The sequence below is a fragment of the Gossypium hirsutum genome, chromosome A02 (assembly GCF_007990345.1).
Source record: "Gossypium hirsutum isolate 1008001.06 chromosome A02, Gossypium_hirsutum_v2.1, whole genome shotgun sequence".
Lineage (NCBI taxonomy): Eukaryota > Viridiplantae > Streptophyta > Magnoliopsida > Malvales > Malvaceae > Gossypium > Gossypium hirsutum.
The window spans coordinates 12788248-12812040 of NC_053425.1; the positions used below are offsets into that span (position 1 = coordinate 12788248).

The window sequence follows — 23793 nt, forward strand, 5'->3', positions numbered from 1 at the left end:
CTGTTTCTTGGAAAGTTGAAGTTAAGATGGTTAGGCCCATTTGTGATAGAAATCATCTTTCCATGCGACCCATTTGTGGTGATATTAATAACAAGATAGAGGAGCTCTGACTTCAAAATCTGAGTTAGTGATGATATTAATAAAAAGATAGAGGAGCTCTAACTTCAAAATCTGAGTTAATCGTATGCGTGAAAGGGAAAGTCGAACTTAGACTCTAAATAAGCGCTTCTCAGGAGGCAAACTGAGTTTTTTTTTATTTCTTTAATTTTTTTGGCATGCTTAATATGTTATAAACAAAAATGAACCATACAATCATGTGGGACACACGGGCGCGTCCTAAGCCATGTGAGACCTGAAGCTTTTTTTTTTTTTAATTTTCAAATCACACATGGGCTATGGGGCCTTACACGATTTATAGACACAGCTCTGTGGCCTAACATGGGCCATTTACACAACTGTTTCTTCTATTTCAAGCTTAAGGTTTCTTTTTATTTTCTTGTTCTTTTTAGGCCGTTTTAGCCACAAAACACCCCTTCACTGATTTTCAATCAACAAATCTTCATTCTTGTTGTCATTCACCTTTTTTGACTCTTCTTATTGCCCTCAACCTCTTGTCCGTCTCTTTCTCGACGCCATTTTATCCTTTCAAACCACTGACCATCACATCTAAAAAAGGTTCCTTTGTTTTCCACTATCCTTGCCAGTCGTTTCCCTGCCGTTTATGCACCACCACCATCGCCCCATCCTTCTCTCTTCTCTGTTCCCTCACTCTCAACTATCGCCAAATCTACCGACCTCACCTTTTCTCTCTTCCTCAAATCGCCAACAGAACCCAAACCCATTCAACCTCTTTTCCCTTGTTAACCACTTCCAACGCTAGCCCCTAGACTGTATTCTCCACCCCTCCTTGACCATCATTTGATATACCCATGTCGAACATACTATCACCGTTCTAGTCTTCGCCGATGATGGCTCTGCTAACCTTCACCATCGTCGCCTTACCACTGTTTGGCTCCACCCTATCTTTTTTTATTATATTTATTATAATTAATTAATTAATTAATATTTTAATTATTCTTATATTAGTTTATTAGTTTTATTATTCTATGTGTGTTGTTGCATTATTATTTTTAGTATTAGGTTTATTACATTTATTACTGTTACTGGTTTTAGATTGTTAGTTTAGTTATTTTTGCATGATTAATATTAGTTTTCCCTTTCGTTTTAGGAGTATATTATTGCTATATTAGTATTGTGATTTTGTTTTTGTCATGTGATGGTTTGTTGCTAATGTGTTTCCATTTGTATGCTAATTTGTTTTTCTGCTAGATTAATTATCGGTGATGTTTATTTTTATGGTTATCTGATATTTGGTTATTATCCCTTACTTCAGGTACATCATGACAAACACGAAAGGTAAAACCAAAGCCATTGTCCCTACCTAAAAAAGGAAGAAGACACCGAGTGCAACCTCGTCTTCGACCCTACTATAGACGTGAGACACCCATGTCTCCAATTTCCTCTGAGTCTATCTGAGGACCAGTATCAACACTTAAAGGAGCGACCTTTGGGTTTGGGTCATTGTATCTATTGGGAGGCCTTGCAGGTAGTCTATTTAGCTAATAGAGTTTGGGCTCTAGTCAATACGGCTTTGTGGGATTGGTTTTTGACTATCATAGAGCCTACATATGCAAAAATCACACTAGAGTTCTATTTGATGTTCTTTCTACAACAGGCTATGTCAAAGTGGGATGACATGCATACTAGCTCTTTAGACTTAGGGGTACGATGCGTTATCTAAGCGCCCCGAGCTTCAGAGTCACCCTTGGACTTTATTTCAAGGAGTTTATAAGTACCCCAGAGTTACCAACCTTATCTAGACACATCTATCACTTAGCTCCACTCTTTTGGTTTGAGATCGCTGAAACTGTGGCACAGTACAACCCGAGCTAGTCAAAGGCAACTTGTCTACTTCCGGCCCTATGTTATATTCATGCCATTCTGGCCTATACACTGATTGGTCGGAGGGAGAGTACGGGGATTGTTGGTATGGCTGACGCTTATTTCCTATAGAGTGTGGAGACGCACCACCTTATCGATGTCATCTATTTTGTGGCTCACAGTTGTCGTCATTTGTCTGATCGAAGTAGGAAGGGCCCTTACATGATTCGATTGGCGAGATACTTCAAGCTTCTTAGTACTTTGGAGCAGACTTCCTCATTCACTGTAACACCCCGAAATCTAAATATTTGATTTGTTTTGTTAAATTCAGTCAAAAGTTAAATGATTTTATTTAGCGGTTAAGTGCTTTAGATATGTGATTGAGGTTGTGTGTTTGAATCCATGTGTGAGCATTTTTGCTAATTTCTTTATATGTTGATCAACTAGTAAAAGTTGGAGTTAAAATTTAACTCTAGGGAATCTGTTGGATATGGATTAGATCTTTGGGTTAGTGGGTAGTCAGATTTTGATTTATTTTTATTTTATCTTATTTCCTTTTTGAAAATTAATTAGTTTTAAGCAAAATCTTCCCTAATTCTTTCTGATGTACACTATCCACATTCTCTTTTCTTTTCTTTTTGCCGTTTCTATTTTCCTACTTTTCCAATTTTGTTTTTCAATCGTTTTATTTTTTTTCTTTCGGTTGGCCTCAACTTCTTCTACTTCTTTGTTATTTTTTTATTTCTCAATTATAACCATTTATCTCTTTGGGTTCCTTTTCCTCTTGTGGCCATCTCCGTGTCATTGTTTCTTTGCCGTTCGCTTCTTGGTTTTGTGTTGGCTACTCGTGGTTAGGAAGTTCTGGTTTGGTAAGCGAGTTTTCGTTGGTATTTTTCGTTTATTGCGTTTTATCTTATCTTAGGTTGGTGTGTAACTTCGGATGATTTTTTTTGTTCGATGGGTCGTAGGGCTAATAAAGTTTGAGAAATCATTTTTAGGTGAGAATCTTGAGGCAAACCCTCCTTCGACAATTTAGTTTTGTAGAAGTTGCAAGTTCTTTGATTGCGGGTAATTGGTCAATTACTTTTGGGAGCATAATGTTTGATATTTTAGAAAATCGAGCACTTTAATCTTTTAATCGATGCACTAGTGAGGGCTAATTCTCTAAAGTGTTTGATGCTTTTAAGTACTAGAATATTCAATTTTTTGGGGTTTATATTAGAAAATATCCAGGTGTATAACGAAAATCCGAGAAAATAGCGAACGAAAAAAAATTAAAATCTAAAACTGTCGATGCCACATGGTCATGTGCTAGACCGTGTGAGCCACACGGGCATGTCTGAGACTGTGTGGGTGACACAGGCTGGCCAAGTAGGCTGTGTGGGCTATAGGGCGTATGGGCCCAAAATTTGAATTTTTCACCTAGGGTCATATTTGCCATACGAGTCGAATGTAGGCCTTTGATGTTCTTAGCTCTAGGGAATCTGTTGGAGTTAAAACATATTATACATATAAAAATTATTAATCATGTGTACATAAATCAAATTTACCACTTAAAGAACATTAAAGTTCATGTTTTGTATCTTTTGTTATAAGTATGTATGTCATATACATTTTCGATATCTTTTATTTCTGCATGTGTATTCGAGTGGGATATATGTTTGCGGAGGAAGTGCGGGCAGCTTAATCTCTCTATTGTATCTGGTTGCTCTGCCAGACATATATTTCTGTTACTGGCGAATTATCACCTTAAGATCTGATAGCTAGACTACAAATGTTTTGAAAAGTGACACAATCGTTAAACAGTGTGTAGGGCTGGATGAGTATATAATACCCTATATGGTGTGTAGCAGATGAGGGTAAGATTGTGATTCTACATTTGATATGTTCTATTTCTGCTCTTATAAATATATTTGAATGATTTTTGAAAGCGTATATGAAATTAAATTTGTACTTCTATTTTTATAAGTTACACATTGAGCTTGAAAGCTCACCTCTGTCTGTTTACTTTCAGGTAATCCTCAAACATAAGTAGGTCGATGCAACAAGAGCTTGCTTATTTATTACTGTTGCATATTTTTAAGCTATTCATATTTAATCTGGTTGCTCATGGACTATTTTTAGACTATTTTTTAAAGTTTGGATTTTATTTTTTTTCTCGTTTATTAAGTATTTCAACATATTTCTTATGGTATTTATTTTATTCACAAAACCATGGTTTTCCAACAACAAGTTGCATTTTACAATATTGAACTAAATTAAGAATTTCATTGCAAACTTAAATGTTGCAAAAGCATAAATAATTAACAGTTTCATCAAACTAGTTAATAAATATATTTTTCTCTTATAAACTGTATTTTTACTTAGTAAGAGCTAGTGTCATTTTTACAAGTCAAACAGACTCTAGATTTTCAAATTAGTTGTGATAACTTCTCCAGATCTGGCTATAATATCTAGACCGAGTTTGGGGTGTTACATTCACATTGACTGGACAAATGATCCCATAAGGATTATCTCTATGAGCCATATGAGTATGATCCAGCGCCAACACAGAGCAAGTACCCATCGATATATTCCATCTGGATCCCCAGGATGAGCATGAGGAGCTTCTGAATGATGATCTTCCTTGACACACAAACCTGACTCGATCCTTTCCTCTGTTGAGTCACTCTATTGCTGCACATTCTGTTACACTCGACAACATTTACGAACGGATTGATCACTTTGAGCAGCAACGGTCTAATCGGATTGACCACTTTGATCGGCGACAGACGGAGCAAATGGATCACCTCGAGCAGTTACATTTTGAGCACGTTGCACAGTAGTCGACTTAGATCGATAGCATTAAGGAGTTTTTGTAGTAGATATGCCAAAATTTTCATATTTCTCCACCCAATGCTTCGCTTCGCGATTCTGACTTAACACTTTCCGCTGATCACTAATTTATGTTAGTTTTCTGTTTTAGTTATTTTATTTTTGAGACATATATGCTTTGTTTTTTGTTTATTATGCACTATTATTTTTATTATTTTATAGGTTGTTTGCTTTTCTAATTGTTATCTCTTTTTCTTATTTATTTTTGTCTATTTTCTTATTAGTTTGATTAGAAACATGTATTTCATGTAAAATCCTCTAAGATTTCGGTTTTCACTATTCTGAGGAATTCATCTAAATTCAAGGCAATTTCAGTTCTCTCCCTCCCTTTTGATATTGTGCTTATTCTATTTATATATGTTTGTACATCAAGGGAAATGTACATCTTAAGTATGGGGAGGTTGTTTATTTTTTTTATGCGATATAGGCCCTGATTTATTGTTTGTTTTAAGTAGTTTTCTCACTCCTATCATTGAAATTAATTTTTTTAATTTAGAGTTGTATTGATTCTGTTTTGGAATAATTTGTGGATTTGTGTGTATTGTTTGATTTATAATTTAAGACATGATAGAGTAAAGCATGATAAGTTACTTTTTAGAAATTATTATTTTAGGTTGTCTCTCAAAATTGAAAAATTATCTTAAAATTTTAAATTTACAAGTTTGATATCAAAACCATAATTTTTGTGAGCCTTTGAGCCTATAGAGCATATATTTATTTGTACTCATTTTATTTTTCGTTGTGAGTATGTCAACTTGATTTTTTATTTTAGAACATACTTGAGTTATGCATGTTAAGACCACATTATTGATTTGATATATTGAGATGATAGGGACACTTAGGATTTAACCCATTTAACCTTTAATCAACTTACCTATTGTATTAACTTTTAGTAAACCCCGTTGATCCTAACACATTTTTTTCTATCACTCATTAATTTTAACCCGTAACCCATATCTATGTTGTAAAATTATCTTCTTTATTGACTCTCTTTTTGTCGAGAATTGATTTGGTTGGCTGCCTGGTTATGTTTCATCACTTGTATTGTTGAACTTTACTTTGCTCAAAGAAAAAATATAAAATAAAGAAAAAAGTTGATTTAGCTTGAATAGTTAGTTTCATATTCTATTGAAAAACTTGTTGTCATTCTTTATTTCTTGTTGGTGTAAGTTCTTTTAATTCAGCAATCGTTTCTTTTCTACTTTGGTAACTTATCAACACGATTCTCGATTATAACCAACCTTTCCGACCTTTGCCATACCGTTAACCTAAGCCCTATTACAACCTTGTAAAGAGCTCTTTATTGGTGTGTCATCTCATTCTATAGTGGTGGAGATTTGATTTTCAAGCAAGCATATGGTAAAAACATTTCTCGCTCAACCGTTGAGTGCATATTACTTGAACTTTAAACACTTTGAGTGCTTTGAGTGAATCTTTAGGAAGGATGTTATTTCTTGTTGAGTTTGAATTTCAAGTAATTTTTGAAATAAGGGATATGCCTAATGTTTTGAAGCTTAAAAATTCTTTGCTTGAATTACTTGTGATGTTTAGTGTCATTTTAGTGTGAATTTCCACTACATGATTATCTGTAAATTATCCTAAGGCATTATCGGTGGAAACAATAAATTGAGAGAAGTTAACTTGATTGTGGGTTGAGAATTTTGCTTGAGGACAAGCAAATTCGTAAGTGTGGGGATATTTGATATGTGCTAAAAGTAACATGTTTTAATCCCATTCTTTATGGAATATTGGGTAATTATTCGATGTTAATGGTGAATTTTATGCTCTTAATCTTTTAAATTCATATTTTTATACTTAGGAGGGCATTTGAGAGCAAAAACGAGCAAAAAATGAGTGAAAACTGAAAAATTAGAGCAAGGTACAGGAGCCATACAAGCTGACCCCTTCCACATGGCTGTGTGATCCACACAGGCTGCCACACGGCCATGTGACAGGCTGTGTCAATTTCGTGAATTGGCACTTTGAATTGTGAGAAAACATAATTTTTAAGTTTTTTAGGCATTCTAAGACGTATATATGACAAAAATAAGAAGAAAGGAGAGCATCGTCATAGAATACTCAAGAAAACAACTGAAAAAATACCATTGAAACTGATTATGAAGCAGATTTTCGTAAAGATTAAAAATTCCCAGTTGATTTCTTAGGAGATTATCATGAGTTTCTTTAGTTCTTTCAGTTATACTATGTTTTAAATGATTTTATTTTCAAACATGAACTAATTTTCTAAATACCTAGGGAGATGAACCTTATGATAAATTCTGTCTTTTGATTTTTATTTTACGTAATAAATACTTAGATATTTTTCTCAATTATGTGTGCTTTATTCTTGGTTTGATATTTCTAGATTATTGATCCATGTTTGATGTGCTTAAGTCAAAGGAGGAATAAACCCTGTTTAAGAGCAGATCTAGCATAATTGAGTGGAGTTGCATAGAATCCTAAAAATTGAACGACATAAATCTACCAGATTAGAGTCATATCTAATAGAGGAATCCATAAATCGAGTTAATGCGATAATAAAGGTTTTAATTAGAAAGATTTTATATTAATCAACCTAGAGTCAGTTGTCCTTACACTCGAAAGAGATATTAGCATAATTATAGATTTCTATGGATTAAGATACTAAGTGAAGAATAGGTGAATTCTTTCCTGGGTAATGTTTTGCTTCTTGGTTGTTTACTCGATTATTTTCATGATTTGTTCTTTGTCATGTTCTTAGCTAATTTAATTAGTTAATTTTATTTTTTAATTGATCACTTAAATTTATCGGATAAATAATAGAAAGAAAGTAATTACTAGTACTTTTAGTCTTTGTGGGAATGATATCTTGCTCATCGTAACTATACTATTAATTGATTGGTGCACTTGCCTTAGATTTTTAGTGGTTCATGGATATCATTAATAACAAAAACTCAAAACCAAAATTAAACTCGAAAACTTAGTCCAAAGATCAAAAGTCCAGAAAACTTAGTTATAAATATTTCAAACCATCTTCAGCAAGAAACCAATCCGAGTTCCCAATTGTTGCCCAATCTTAATTCTGTCAATTACCTAAAATGGTGAAATGAAAAGGGGTGAGTTATAAGCTTAGTGTGTAACTAAATTCAAAAAGAAACACAAATAAAATAATAAATAGATAAAAATATTGTAGAGAAATTCATCAAACTCAAATGCCAAAATTGTGCATGCATGATTATGTCAATACAATATTTTCAGAAAATAAAATATAGATTTCAGAAAACTTTTGACCTAACTCCGTTACACACAGAATTAGAGTTCCCCAGAACTCTTCCACCAACAGATAATTATGGACAAAGCCACTAGAGTTGCAGTTAAAACTACCATATCGAATATATTTGGTCAAGCCACTATATTTCAACTAAGATATCAGAACAAATATATGTGGTCGAGCCACTATAGTTGCAGTTAAGTTGTCAAAACAAAAATGTGCTTAAACCACCAGACAATGCAGATCATGAAACTTCTAGAACTTCCTCATTACAATATTATCCCAACCCCATGCAATGTGACATGGCATGCAAATACATAATCTGAATGAAAAGTATGTACGACATGCAGTTGTACAATAACAAAAATTAGAATGCGTGGAATTTCATGCTTTGTAGAACAAATGTGTCACAATTTCAACAAAAGAAAATCAGATTCGTCATAAGGTCAAATGCATGGTCATGTAGTAGATTCAGAGATAAACAAATTAATATAATCAAACATCATACGCTTATATACAAACAAAGCAAAATAGAAACATGTCATTTGAATTTTTGGTTACAGATCATGCATATATATTTCACATAAATTTTTCATATTACTTACAGTATCATGTTTTCAAGTCCTATTAATACAATATAGACCCTACGGAGTGCTAAATACACATAAAAAATAAATACGGCCTAAGGTGAAATTTCTAGAAAATAGGCCCACACGGCCCAACTAGCCTAGCCCATGTGGCCTATACAGCCCAATTAACCCAGAACCTGTGACACACGGTCTGCCATGCGGTCATGCGACTCACTGGCACATGGCTATATGACGTTGATAGTAAGCTTTTTGGCATTACATTGTTTGTTGTTTTTTGAGATTTTTGTTACACACCAGATCGATTATGATATGCGACGTTATGGCACACTTCCAGACTCCTAAACAACATTTAAGAAAAGATTTATTTGTACGAATTACCAAACTCAAATCATTATTTCAAAAATAAACGACAACCATCGAACTTAATTATGGAAGAATCAACCCCTAAAAAAAGCAAATAATCACTTACCTTTGAAAGAAACAACAACTAAACAAATTCTTAGTTCATCGGAGGATTAACTGTCTTACGATCTTTACCTAACAAAAATCAAATCATTTAATTACACAATCACAAAGATTACCCTAGCAATCTTTCTTACCATCCTTTAATTAAGCATCAAAAAAAGAACTCAAAACGAAACATAACCACACTTACCAGGATATAACACACTAAAGCTCAACACTTTGATCACATATACACGAACCGCACGGAAACTAAGAGATAAAATGTCAGCAAAGCAGTGACACGTGATGGCAATAAGAAGAAAAGAACTAGAAATCAACAAGTTAAAGTCAAGAAACTAAAGAAACAAAAACATAAAAGGGAAGAAGAAGGAAAAAAGGGTGAAAACAATAGAAAATAGAGGAACATAGAATTAAGGGGATTAGAGAGAGAAATGGAAAGAGTGGAAGAGTGGTTTGAGAGAATTTTGGGTAGAATATTTCTCAAAAAAATAAAATAAAATAAAATTTAAAATAAAATCCTAAACTACTAGATTTTTTCCACTAACTTATTAGTTTGACCAGGATTTGAATTTGACCCAACCACAAACCACATGGGCGGCCCAGTAAAGCAGAGGCAAAAATAGTTCCCATCAACACGCGTAGGGATTCAAATATAAGACCATAGGGTAAGTTGAAACCTTAACACTAAACTAGTAAGCTCATTTTGTCATCAGTTGAGCAAAACTAATATTTAACTCTAATATTCAAAGTAAGAGGTTGGAATAAAAATAAAAATAAAAATAAAAATCAAGGGAATGGATTTGAACACAAGACTTTGGCCACATAACAAGAACACTTAACCATTAAACCACTAAATCAAATCAGTTCACTTGATGCAATTTCAGAACATTTAACTAAAAACAAGGTGTGACCACTCTCACAGTTCACTAATCCAATTTCTACTAACCCGGTTTTTGGGATGTGATTGATAACTCTTGAAAAGAGTTATATTTCATGCCTTTAGACCTAGCTAATTTCTTGCACTTAAGTACATTTTGTTGCATTTTAGGATATTTTAGTTAGCATTTTTAATATTGCATTAGGACTTGGACTGTCTTGGAATTAGGTACTTTTAATCACTTGTGCTGGAGTTTTTTTGTGTGTTGGCATGGCAGGAATAGGTTTTGGAATGAGGAAATAAATGAGTAAAGTTTAGCCAGGTCGAAGTGCAAATAGTTTGCCAGCAAGGATGGCGTGACAATACTGGAAAGACCAAGTAAACATTTTTTGTGCAGCAGTCCTAGTTAAAATTCAAAATTTTACCAAATAAATCCCCTTAAAAGAGGAGAAGATTATCATGAGCAGTTAGCCAACCCTAGCCTGATTTATTTATAATATCTGATGAAAGGGACCTTACAAATAGCTAACAAAACAAAAAAAAAGAACAAAAAAGTGGGAGAGATCCTTAGGTGTGAATAAGGGTTCGGTTGTGCAAAGGAAAGGAAGTCGAAGGCAGTCCTTCTTAGCCATCACAAGACATTGTGCTGTCGAATTGTGGATTGGGCAAGCGAAGGCTGTTTCCTAAAGTTCTTTCATTATTTCCATTAATGTTCTTTAGAAATATTGAATCGAAGTAGTTGAGCACAATGTCGGATAATATTTTGGTTTGGAATTTTATTTCCCAACCTATGAGTGAAATCTCATAGGGTTGGGATTACTTTCAATGGAACCTTAACTGTTTTTATGGATGCAATATATATCTAATTTACTTTACTGTTTCATCTGATTGTTCTTATTTCTTAATTAAAATGCAAATGATCTTTAGACAATTGTTCGCATACTTATGAACTGATTCTAATAAGTTTATCCATTCTATAAGGAGCATGTAGAAAAATAGGAGATAGATGTGCATCAAAATTGATCTAGAGAAAGCATATGATCGTGTGGATTGGGAATTCATCGACGCCTCGCTTCATGTTACAGGTATTCTCAATTTTCTCTGTAATGTTATTATGTTTACTATTTCGAATTCCACTATGCAGGTATTATGAAACGGGGTTCCAAAACAAAAATTTTAGCCTACTAGGGGTGTTCTTCAGGGATGTCTGTGGTCTCCTTATTTGTTTATTCTGTGCATGGAATGGTTAGGCCAAAGTATCCATTTAGTCATAGACTCTGGTAATTGGCCCCCTATTCTTCTGGCTCGTACAGGTCCACATCTGTCTCATCTTTTTTCGCAGACGATTTGATTCTATTTGGTCATGTTGAAGAACATCAGGCTAGGGTTATCAAAGATATTCCCGATAAGTTCTATTAATATTCGGGACACTGGGTTAATATGTGGAAAGCAAATATCTTTTTTTTTTCAAAAAGAGTAGATGGTAGCTTAGGGAGACACATAAGTAGATACTTCAATTTTCAAGAAATGCAAAATTTGGGACCCTATCTAGGAGTGCCCCTTTTCCATGAAAAGGTCACTAATAACACTATGCGCTTTATTGTAGACAAGGTGTGCAGTAAACTGTCTAGTTGAGATGTCAATCAACTCTCATTAGCTGTGTGATGTCCCCTAACCCTATACCGTCACCGGAACAGGGTTACGAGACATTACCAGTCAATATAGTCCAATTTCGGTCATTAATTAAAATAAATATTCACACACATCCTAGTTTTAAGATGTCGTCCCTTTAATGGGCCCTCGCGGTCCAATATGAACAGTAAATTCAATTCGAGACTAATTTAGAATCACTACGAATTTTTAGTAAATTTCAAAATTCATATTACATACCATTGCCAACCATAATTTACTCATTTCATCAATACTTTTACAACCTAAATGACTCTCATTAAACATCCTGGGTACATGCCATTATCAATACTCAACATACTTTACCTTAATGAATTCGGGATCGTCTTGGGATGCTGATTCAACGTACTATCTTTACTTAACCTGCGCACGGAAACAAACCGTACGCTGAGTATGGTATACTCAGTGGTATTTCTATAATCCGAACAATTAATAATATAACAAATGCTTAAGATCATAATAACAATTACAATTATTCAATTATTTATTCATAGATAAATTTCAACTACTTACCATATAAATTTTATACAAATCATATAATAAACACAATAACATAATTGTTCAATTCTTAACTAAATCCATTATTATTTACTCCAGTCTTTCACTTACTACTCGGTATAGCTTTCCTTAATTTACTCACAATTCAATATCATTAAACTATATTCAACTATACACTTATCAATCATATTCAATTTTAATTCATTTCAATAACAGTCAATTTCATTTATATCATATCAACTTACTATCCCTGATAGCTTTCAGTATATACATACGATTCATATATCTCAAATCACATTTCAATTCATCAAGTGGCATCATATATCATCAATTCGAACTCCAATCATTTCATGAACCTTTGGTTCATATTTTCAATTTCATATCTAAATTTTCAATTCTCAATTCAATTTCTCGTTTCATTTCAATAGCTTGATCAATCAAATTTATTCGATTTATCTTTCACTTATTTACCCCTATTAACAAACCCGGACTTTGACGGATACACGGATTCCAACCCAAACACACCAGTACGGCATATTGTGCCTAAAACGGTACATAGTACCTGATCAGTATACGACACATAAAGTGCCTAAAACGACACACGAGGTGCCTGATACGACACACGAGGTGCCTGATACGACACACGAGGTGCCTGAAATACGACACATAAAGTGCCTGATCGATAAAGCCAGTAAATCCCGTACACTTCCAGATCCTATGGCATGCCAATTATATCCGACTCAGCCCGACTAGTTAATAGGGTATTTCATTCACTTTCTCAATTTAATAATTCTTTCATCAATATACCATTCTGATAATCACATATATTCACCCATTTTCACAATTCATACAATTTCATTCAATTCAACAATATATTTCAATTATTCACATTAATTCATAATTCAATACAATTCAATTCACTTTTCAATATCAAATATTCAAATATCACAATCTCATATATTCATATCAATTTCCTCATATTTCCAATCAATATATTTTTCAATATAACATTCATTCAATATTCAAATTTCTACATAAATCATGTATATTATATAATTCAATCAATATAAATTCAATCAAAATAATATCAATCAATATAAATTTAATAAATTCATCGCATACCAAAATCAATCCATTCCAATTGTAAAACATCATAATTCTAACACTAACAATTCCAATATGTATATAAATATAACAAATAATAACTAAGTTCGGATTATAGAAAGACAAACCGTAATTTTCAAGCTAACTCCCGTTGACTTTGTCTTGTCCTTTTGTTACCCGAGATTTCCGGTACCACATTGACTACGAAATTAATACAATTCGTAAGCATTAATACATTACTAATTCATATCTTGAGTTACAGAATTCTAAATTAAGATCCGCTAATTTTTCCTAAAACTAGACTCACAAATCTTCTTACAATAAATTTTTCGGAATTTTTGGTTTAGCCATTAAGTACAGTTTATTCTTTAAATTCACCCCTATTCTGCTGTCTGACAGTTTCATCCCTTCTTCACTAAAAATTAATTATCTCATAGTACAGAACTCGGATAATATTCCTGTTGATTTCTCCTGAAAATAGACTCATTAGGGATTCTAAACATATAACTTTAAGCCTCTAATTATTTTTCTTCAATTTTTGGTGATTTTCCAAAGTCAGAACAGGGGAACCCGAATTCATTCTGACCTTGTCTCACAAAATTCATTATATCTCATAATTTACAATTCAATTGCTTATATTGTTTCTTCTATAAGAAACTAGACTCAATAATATTTAATTCAATATTTTACTCATCCTCTAATTCAATTTATACAATTTTTGGTGATTTTTCAAACTTAGACTACTGCTGCTGTCCAAAATAGTCTTAGTACAAAATGTTGATTTACTTTAATTTCAATTTAATTCTAACTAAATTCACTTACTTTTCTATCTTAATTCATACTTTATTTCTACTCAATTTTTAACCAAACTTAGACATAATTATCTATTTTTCATCATAAAACCATAATTTTGAAATTCTTTCAATTTAGTCCTTAAAGCATAAAACTTATGAATCACTTTACAATTCAATCCTTATATCATTTCTAACTTGAATTTCTATCAATTTAGCCCTTAATTCATCATTTTATTTAACATGAACCATACTTAGAAATCTAATGACTTTCAAAATTTCTACTTAAAACAAGTAGTATTTATCTCTAGGATTCCAAAAACTCAAAAATCATAAGAAAATGGGCTAAATTGACTTACCAAATTAACTTGTAACCTTTAAAACCTTATTTTTCCCTTTTTCTTTTCTTCCTTTCTCCCTTCTCTGTTTCGTCCCCTGCTATTCTGTTTCTTTCCTCTTTTTATTCTTTTGTTTCTTTCTTTTGTTTCTTTTATATATATATAATGACACTAATAACTATAATAAAAATCTATTTAATAACAAATATTTATTTAACACTTGTACCAATCATTTTTATACACTTGTTTTTCTTCTTTTCTTTTCTTTTTTTATATATACATATATATTTAATAATTTAATAATATACATAATTCAAGAAAAATCTTGATTTTTCTTCCATTCACCGCCTCATTTCATAGGTATGGCTTAATTGCCATTTTAATCCTTTTATTTTCTATTACTTTAAAACTAAACTTTCACATTATATTCAATTTAATCTTTTATCCAATTATCCTTAATTAAGCTAAATTTACTTAATTAAACTCTAATTAACCACTCATTTTACTTCGTAAATATTTTTAATAAATATTTACGAATCCGTTTTTCAGAAATGGAGACCCAAAAATACACTTTTTCGGTAAAGGTAAAATTCGGGTCGTTACAAGCTGGTAGGGTGACGTTGGCTCAGTCAGTTTTGCTTTTAATTCCAAGCTATTTTATGCAAACAATAATGATTCCTAAAGGTTTGTGTGATGAGATTGAGTGCATGGTCAGGAAGTTCAGATGGGGGTCCTATAATGGTGGTACCAAGATGGCCTTGGTAAGTTGGGACTCGGTGTGTCAACCTAAATCGTATGGTGGTCTTGGTCTAAGATATTTGAATGATCATAACACTTCTTTCATGATGAATGTTGGATCCAGTATTATTTCAAACTCCAATGCCTTTTGGGTTCGGGTTCTCCGGTCAAAGTATGGGGTTCAAAGTTGATTACCTGAAAACTTATCGAGAGGTTGTTGTTCTTTCTTTTGAAGATTTCTTACTAACGTATGGCTCTTCATTCACGAAAATTTATTATGGTCTATCAGAGATGGGAATTGCATTAATTGTTGGCGCGAACCTTGGGTTTTGAATTGTGAACCCTTGTACAAACAGATTCCTTCCATATTTAATCTTAGTGTGGGTTGCCCTCTTAGCAATATGATTACATATGATGGATGGTGGAATTTGGAACTTTTTAGACTTTGGGTTTCTAAAGAGATCATTAGCAGGATTGTAGGCGTCCCGTTGCCTTACCCATCTTCTAGTCCTGATAGAATTATATAAGGGGTACTTCGACTGGCTCTTTCTCCCTTAAAAACGCATATGGTAAGCTTTGGGAAGGAGCATTGAATTTGAAAGAGCATGTGTGGGAGCTTCCGTAGAAGTTTAAAGGTCCACAATAAGTTAGATTTTTCATTTGGCTCGCTCCCAAACAACGTTCACTTACGAATGCAGAAAAGGTAAGGCGAGAAGTTGTTAATGACAATGCATATGGTTTTTGTTGGAACGAGTTTGATGAGGTGTTACATGTCCTCAGAGATTACCTTACAGCTAGGACCATTTGGGACAAACTCATTCTAGAATGAAAGCTTTCTAGATTCTACTCCTGATCCTTTCCTGAATGGATGATAGAAAACCTCCAAAATCATCAAACTCTTTATTTGGTTAGGGCTGATTGGTCGTGCCTTTTTGGGATTATTTTTTGGCGCATTTGGAAGAATCTTAATATGTTTACTTTCAAAGGTATCTCTTGGAGTATTGATGAAGTCCTCAAGGTTTCTCATAGCTAGGCAAGATAGTACGCTTTAATTTCAAAGCTATCACCGAACAAAACACAAACACCTCTAGCTAGTCCTCATTTATTTGGCAATTGGGTGTGCTTGAACACAGGCGATTCGATTAGGAATGAAGAAGTTTTTGCTTTAGCTGAGGGATTAGTGTGCGATCATAATGGTGGGTGATCATTGGTTTTAGTAGATACTTGGGAAGTTGTAGAGTGATGGAGGCTGAGTTTTGAGGCATCTTGGCTTGGTTAATGCTTATTTTAGATAAGAGATTTGAAAGGGTTTTAATTCAAATGGACAACCTTGAGGTAGTTAATGCGATTCAGGATGGATCTTTCAGGAACTCTAACTCTACTTTAGTCAGAAGAATTCATCAACTCCTGAAAATGGTAAAACATTGGAAGATTCAACATATCCCCCAAGAAGAAAATATAACCGTAGATAAACTTGTCGAGATGGTTCGCGACAGAAGAATAGGTTTAAGATTGTTTGAGGATTCCCTTTTAAGGATTTAGTTTAATTTATTTTGTGTACTTTTTTAAATGAATAATTTAAATTTTATAAAAATAATACTTTTTATCAAAAACAATGTAAATGTAAAAAAAATTAATAGGAAAAAATAGTGAGTATTTAATATAATAAAATAAAGTTAATTCAAAAAATTATTAATCAATTAAAGAAGAGTATGTTAACGAGGATTTCAATCTTAATGGTAATAAAAATAATTAATATTTTTAAATAAAAAACTAGGAACATGTTTTTATATTAGCTTTAAACAAATTGTTAAATACAAAAGTTTTGAAATATATATATAAAAAAAGCAGGTCAAGTGAAAGGAAAAAAAACCATGTGTGTGCGTTGAGACATAAGAATGTGCAATTAAATGTGGAAGTGAAAGTGCGATATTTACAAGCGAACACGTTAGGTTGTAATATAGATGTAACCTCCCCACCCCAACCTAGACGTTAGACCCAAATTCAAAAGATTACATCAGCAATCGAAATAGCCTAGCAGGGTTATCGGAGTTTTGAAAATAGCCATTTTAAAATATTTGTTTAATTTAGTAGAAAATTCAGTTACAAACCATTTTATTATTCCTAAAAATCTTAATTCTACTTTAGCAGTGGAAAAGTGATTTGTTTGTTTTGAATAAAAATCGGGGGTTCACGCATACTAATCAATAATCATAACATAACTTCCTAATAATTTACATTAGATGTCATGCAAAATGAAACAAATCCAAATTCTAAATCTCATGCCATAGTTTGAAATAAAATAATACAGTCTCTGAATAAAAATAATCTTAAAGTACTTTAAAAAAATAGAACATTCCGAGCTGAGACCTTCCGGATGCCACGTCCGCGTTCTAACCTGGTGGGTTATTCGTAATGTTGAAAATTTAATGGGGAGTGAGTTATGACACTCAGTGTGAGTTCATTCACAAGAATATCAGTGCAAATATTTGGTAAATCACATTAAATAATATCACATAGAATAATCATAATCAAACATTAGTTCAAAGTATCATTTTTCGATGCAACCATCATTAAAATATCAAAGCTCACAATAGCAGTTTTTAAAGTAAGCAATTTTCAGATTTGCCCACAATATACATATATTTACACACGTATATAGATATCATAACAGAATTTCCAGTTTTTTATGTACATGATTTTTAAAGATGTCATATAGTTTCGATTTTTAACAGAATAGATCTTACCGCATCCTACACAGCACAATGGGAGTTCCCCTGAACTCCCTTTTCCAACAGATCGGGATGTGGATAAACCACTACTGGTTCACAGATAATAACTGTCATTTGGTTATGGACACACAGCAAGTCCTCGTAGATGGAATTTTCCTTTGGCTGTGGGTTCACAGTAAAAGGTCCTACATATGAAACTTACTTTTGGTTGTAGATTTTACATCATAAACCCATATTTGGAATCTATTTTTGGCTGTGGATGCATAGCAATACCCGCATATAGAATCTGCCTTTGACTATGGATACACAACAAGGTAGAGAAATGCAGTTAAACTGCCAGACTTCCTCCGATCACATCGTGCCATCCCATGCAATGCAATGTGGCATATTTAATACAAATAAAATATGATAGCAATTAATGTACTAACACATGGAAAATCACTAGCGAAAGCCATGCTCTTCATGTATTCAAATTAATAGTAACATAAGGCATGTTGTATGTACGATCCCATTTATAGATACAATAGTTTATATATACTATTCATAATTTATGCAAATGTGTATATATGTATAAATACCTCATTAATTCATTCAATCATGGATTTTAACATAATTCATATTATCAGGGACCTAATTGCATAATTTAAAACACTAAAAATATTTTAAAAATTATTCAGGGACTAATCTAATCAAAACATAAAATTTTGGGTCAAAATTATAAAATTTAAGGTATAGAGGACACACGACCGTGTGACCAAACTGCGGGGAAAGCCTTGGACTATGTGGATGGGGTAGACAGCCATGTGGCTAGGTCGAGTGACAAGCTATGGCCATGCAAGACATGCAAAATTAAGCTTCAAGGGTGACACGACCATGTGGGAAGATGTGTGGAGGGTTTTAGGTCGTGTGAAAATCGAACATCCTAAGGTTTTAGGGGGAACATCGCTGTTTATGGGGGCATATGGTCTACAAGGGTAGCCTACATGCCCATGTAGCTGGTCGTGTGGCCATATCTTAGGTTTGGTTTTTCCCCAATTTACTTGTAAAAAAAACACACACCCAACTTTAGGATCTCAAACGTCATCCCTTGCGCTAAAATCTGGTTTGAGGTACCTAAGTCGAGTCCTTCAAATGACATTTATGCAAGACTTAATAACGATTTTCAAGATTTATCAAAATTATTGGGAATGTTGACAAGATTTGAAAAAGATTCATTAATTTAGATGAAAGATTAACATTGGATGTAATTACTACAAGAATTTAGTGTTAACTACCGGGATTGAATTAAACTTACCAATTCTTGGCAAGATTAGGGATGAAATTTACATTGTTATGCTAAATCGGTAGGAAGAAAGGTTGAACGAAGATCGATTCCGAATTCGGGATCAAAATTAAATTTCAGCAATGAAAGAAAAATATTTTGTAAAAAAGAAGATGAAAAAGAGTAAAGGAAAGAAATAGGGAAAAATGAGAAGAAATTTCAGTTTAATTAGGAAAAGAACTATAGTTCAATTTTGTTTAGGAAAAAGGATTAAATAGTTAGGATTTTCAGATTTTAAAGGGGTACCATTTTGCTAATTTTGCTGAAAATAAAAAGGAAAAGGGAAAGTATAATGTGACTTAAACTTGGGGGTCACATAGGATAAGGGAAGATATTTAACCATTGGGTTACTACCCACACTTAATGTGTTTTTACACTAATTAATATATATTCTAATATGGTTTTGATCATAGGTTGCTAGAAAGAAAAATGGAAAGAGTGTGATTTGAACCTTGAATTTTTAAGGGAATACATCAACTACATAACCATCAAAATTAATTCATTTCTTGATAATTTATTTCATCTAACCTTATATATTTTGGAGTATTACAATAAAATTATTTACCATGAAACACTTGAAAATAATTCCGAAGATTATACTCATTAAAGAAAGAAAAAGCAGTTAGTACTGCGTAAAAATTAATACAATCAACAAAATTGATTAAGAATTTAATTTAATAAAAATAAGATTTAATAGTTTTTAAATATTTATGTATTTATAGTAATAAGAAGTTTAATGATGTAATACCATCAATAAAAATTAATTACTATTTTAATAATTAATTTTAAAAATCATAAAGGTCGATTGAACAGTAAAATTTAAAAATGATAAAAAATATATATGATTGATTATTTGTAAATTTAAAATTGTTAAATATCTTTTAAAAGCAAATTAGGATTAACTTATGTCGCAATTGCAGGCCAGTATGGGATAGTTACATCTTTTTCTATAGATGGATGACTTATTGTATTCGCAACGATCAAGACAAGAAGAATAAGTCATGATTGGTATGCTAATACCCTAGATTCCTTTAATGCTATGTTGGACGGACATGAGAAAATTATGCTCACTTTTTCATAATAATTATTGCAGTATGAATAGAAAGCAATTGTTTGTTTTGTTAATAAAAAGAGTGAAGGCATTTGTTATTGAGGAAGTTCCAAGTCATTTACCACTGAATTCCAAACCAAAAGAATTGGTAAGTGGCTGGATGGATTTTTCCATCTCTATCAGTAATTGCCCCCTTCGTTCTGGTCTTCTCCGCCATGGCTTTGGGCCATCACAATTACATGCTTCCTCTGGATACAAAATTTTGAAATTTTAAAATTATCAGGCCTTTAAAGATGTTACTATTTTAAAATACATCTTTTCAAAATGCTAATATGCTTAATTGTTTGGTTTTGATAAATAGTTTTTTAAGAAAAACTAAGTTAATAAAATTTAATAAGTCAAAACATTATTATAAAATAAAATTAATATTATTTAAAAATAATATAAAATATCCAAGATGGATATTATTAGATTCATAAAAAATGTAAATATTTTTAATAATATAAAATAAAAATTGCATTTTAAAGTTAAGAAAAATATTTGGTATATTGCTAGTGGAGTTTTTAGACTCCACAAGTAAGGTTAGGGGTTGACAAGTGTCCTATAAGAATATAATAAAATATTTTTAAAAAATAGATATTTAAAGAAAGAGACATGACAATTTTTTAAGATTGTTTGTGGAATAAAAAAAAGTATATTGTCAGTGTACCAAATACTCACCTTTAAAGTTAATGCATTTTTATTTGGAATAATATTTAGTACATTATCGATGAAGTTTTTAGACTCCACAAGTAGGGCTAGGAGGTTGATAAATGTTCTATAAGGGTATAGTTATGTAACACCCCTAACCTGTATCTGTCGCCTGAATAAGGTTACAGAGCATTACCGAATAAACGTAACCTAAAAACATTCATTTCCTAACATTTCAATAAACATAGCATAACCCAATTATATACATGCATATCGTCCCTTAATTGAGCCATCGAGGCCTTAAAATCACTTTAGAAATGATTCGGGACTAAATTGAAACCATTTAAAATATTGAGCAAAAAGTTAGAAAAAATTAAACTATAAGGGTACACGACCGTGTGGCTAGGCCGTGTGAGTCACATGACTGACGCACACGCCCGTGTCTCAAGCTGTGTAACAATCGAAATAGGGACACACAACTATGTCCCAGCCTGTGTCCGTGCCTGTGTAACTCTCTGACTTGGGTCACACGGCCAAGCCACACGCCCATTTGCCAGGCCGTGTAACTGCCTGACTTGCAACCTTTAAAACCCACAGGGGATACACGGTCGTATTGCATGGCCATGTGTCATACATGGCTGAGACACACGCCTTTGTCTTAGGCCACGTGGACAAGAAATTGGCCAAAATTAAGCCATTTCTTTCATCCGTTCCTAACATGTACCTAAAGCCATTTACACATATGATCAAGGCACCAAATCATACCAAAGAAACATAATATGACCAACTCAATAGGCCAAGAATACATCCAACCAATATGCCATAAAAGCACCTCAATCAACCAAGCAAATATACCTAAACTTATGCATAATTGACCATAATTCCAACATATACATTTAGTGCAATATCATCTCAAAGCATACCATAGTTGAGACCATTTAAAGCATAACAACTTAAATCACCTACAAGCCAAAACAAACCACAAGTGTTTACTTTCATACCATTCTAACTAAACCAAAATATACCTACTTACAATCTTAGTAATGTACCTAACAACTTAGTTTAGTATTTTGCCATAATGTACCATTACAACCTATATAGCTACATATACATGCCACAACCCTAAAAAGCACAAGAACTACCAACATCGATGGATAGTGTGAATCAAAGATTTGATCCATCCAAAAGTCAACAATTACGATCTACAAAACAATACACAAAAACGTATAAGCTTATAGAGCTTAGTAAGAACATGGTAAATCTTCTAAATTAACAGTAATTGAATGCAACTTATGTTTTACTTGATTTGAATTTACCAGAGTGTAAACAAGGGCATGTATGTGCTATTTAGGGGTACTGAAGTGCAAATAGGAGCACGTATGTGCAATTTAGGAGTATCCAAGTACAAACAGGGGATAATTCAGCGTAAGCAATTAATTACATAACTATATTGTAAACATACAAGTAGAAATGCAATTACATATAGAAATACTATGAACTTACATTGACAACTAGAGCGTAAAAGTACGATTGAGCTAATCCGTGATTTTCGCCTTTGCTCGGTTTAGATCCGGTTGAGATTTTTTTTATCTAAATAAATAATTATATTTAATTAAGTGTTTCAATCAATCTCAAACATTCAATTCAATCCATATTCCATATTTATACATAATTATAATTTTACCCCTAACATTTTAACCTTTTTACAATTTAGTCCTTAAACTCGTAAATTGAAAATCTAAGCATTTTCATCCCTAACTCATGCTAGCTGAATTTATTATGAACCCATATCAACTCATGCAAATCATCATTTCACAATTTAACCATGATATTTTACTATTTTTACCAAAAAGTTCCTAAATGACATTTTCATCAAAAACCACTTTACAAAACTTGTTTATTTAACAAGAAGTCATAATCTTTCATTAAAGTTAAAAAACTATATAAACATGTTCATGGAAAAACCCTAATCCTTTAAATTTTTTTCAAATTAGTCCCTGGGCTAGCTAGATTAAGCTACAACGATCACGAAAACATAGAAATTATTAAAAATGAAATCAAAACCCATACCATACAAGCGAAAATGTCATGGCCGAACCCTAGCTATTCTCCCTTGTTGACAATCAGTTGAAGATGAAGATAGGAAGATGATATCTCATATCTTTCTTTTATTTTTATTATTTTAACCTTATTTACTTAATTACATTTTTAACCTTTAAAAATATTCTTAATTTCAATAAAACCAATCCATGGATGTCCACTAACCATCTCAATGGTCTAAATACCATCTAAGTCCTTTCACTTTAAATTTTTATGGCTATTTGATACCTTTAACTACTAGAACTCTATTTTTGCACCTTTTACGATTTAGTCCTTTTCACTTAATTAAGCATGCAAACGTCAAAATTTCTTAAAGAAAATTTTATACAACCCTACTAACATACCAAGAAATTAAAATAATAATAAAATAAATATTTACTTTTCAAATTTGTAGTCCTGAAATCACTGTTTTATTGGTAACTTAAATGTAGAAAAAGCATTGGCTGATTTGGGTGCGCTAGTATAAATGTAATGCCTTATAAATTGTTCAAACAACTTGTTCTTGGGAAACTAAAACCCACTAGGATGAGTAGTAAATTAGCTGACAGATCAATTAGGTATCCTAAGGGAATTATTGAAGATGTACTTGTCAAAGTAGATAAATTTATATTCCCTGTTGATTTTATTATATTGGACATGGATGAGGATATTGAGGTACCCATTAGCTTAGGTTGACCCTTTTTAGCCACTGTTAGAATCGTTATTGATGTGGGTAATGGTGAACTTGTGCCGAGGGTAAGTGAT

The 23793-nt window shown here is 32.5% G+C and overlaps 1 long non-coding RNA gene across 2 annotated transcripts; it reads left to right on the top strand.

The window, feature by feature from the left end:
* Nucleotides 1-498: 498 nt before the first annotated feature.
* On the top strand, nt 499-4905 carry LOC107951452 (uncharacterized). 2 transcript variants are annotated; one of them, XR_001698433.2, is made up of 3 exons: nt 508-1006; nt 1394-1606; nt 1736-4905. It is a non-coding gene; the product is annotated as an uncharacterized lncRNA (long non-coding RNA). The 2 variants fall into 2 exon arrangements; XR_001698432.2 differs by having other exon boundaries at nt 499-1006; nt 1394-4905.
* The last annotated feature ends 18888 nt before the right edge of the window (nt 4906-23793 follow it).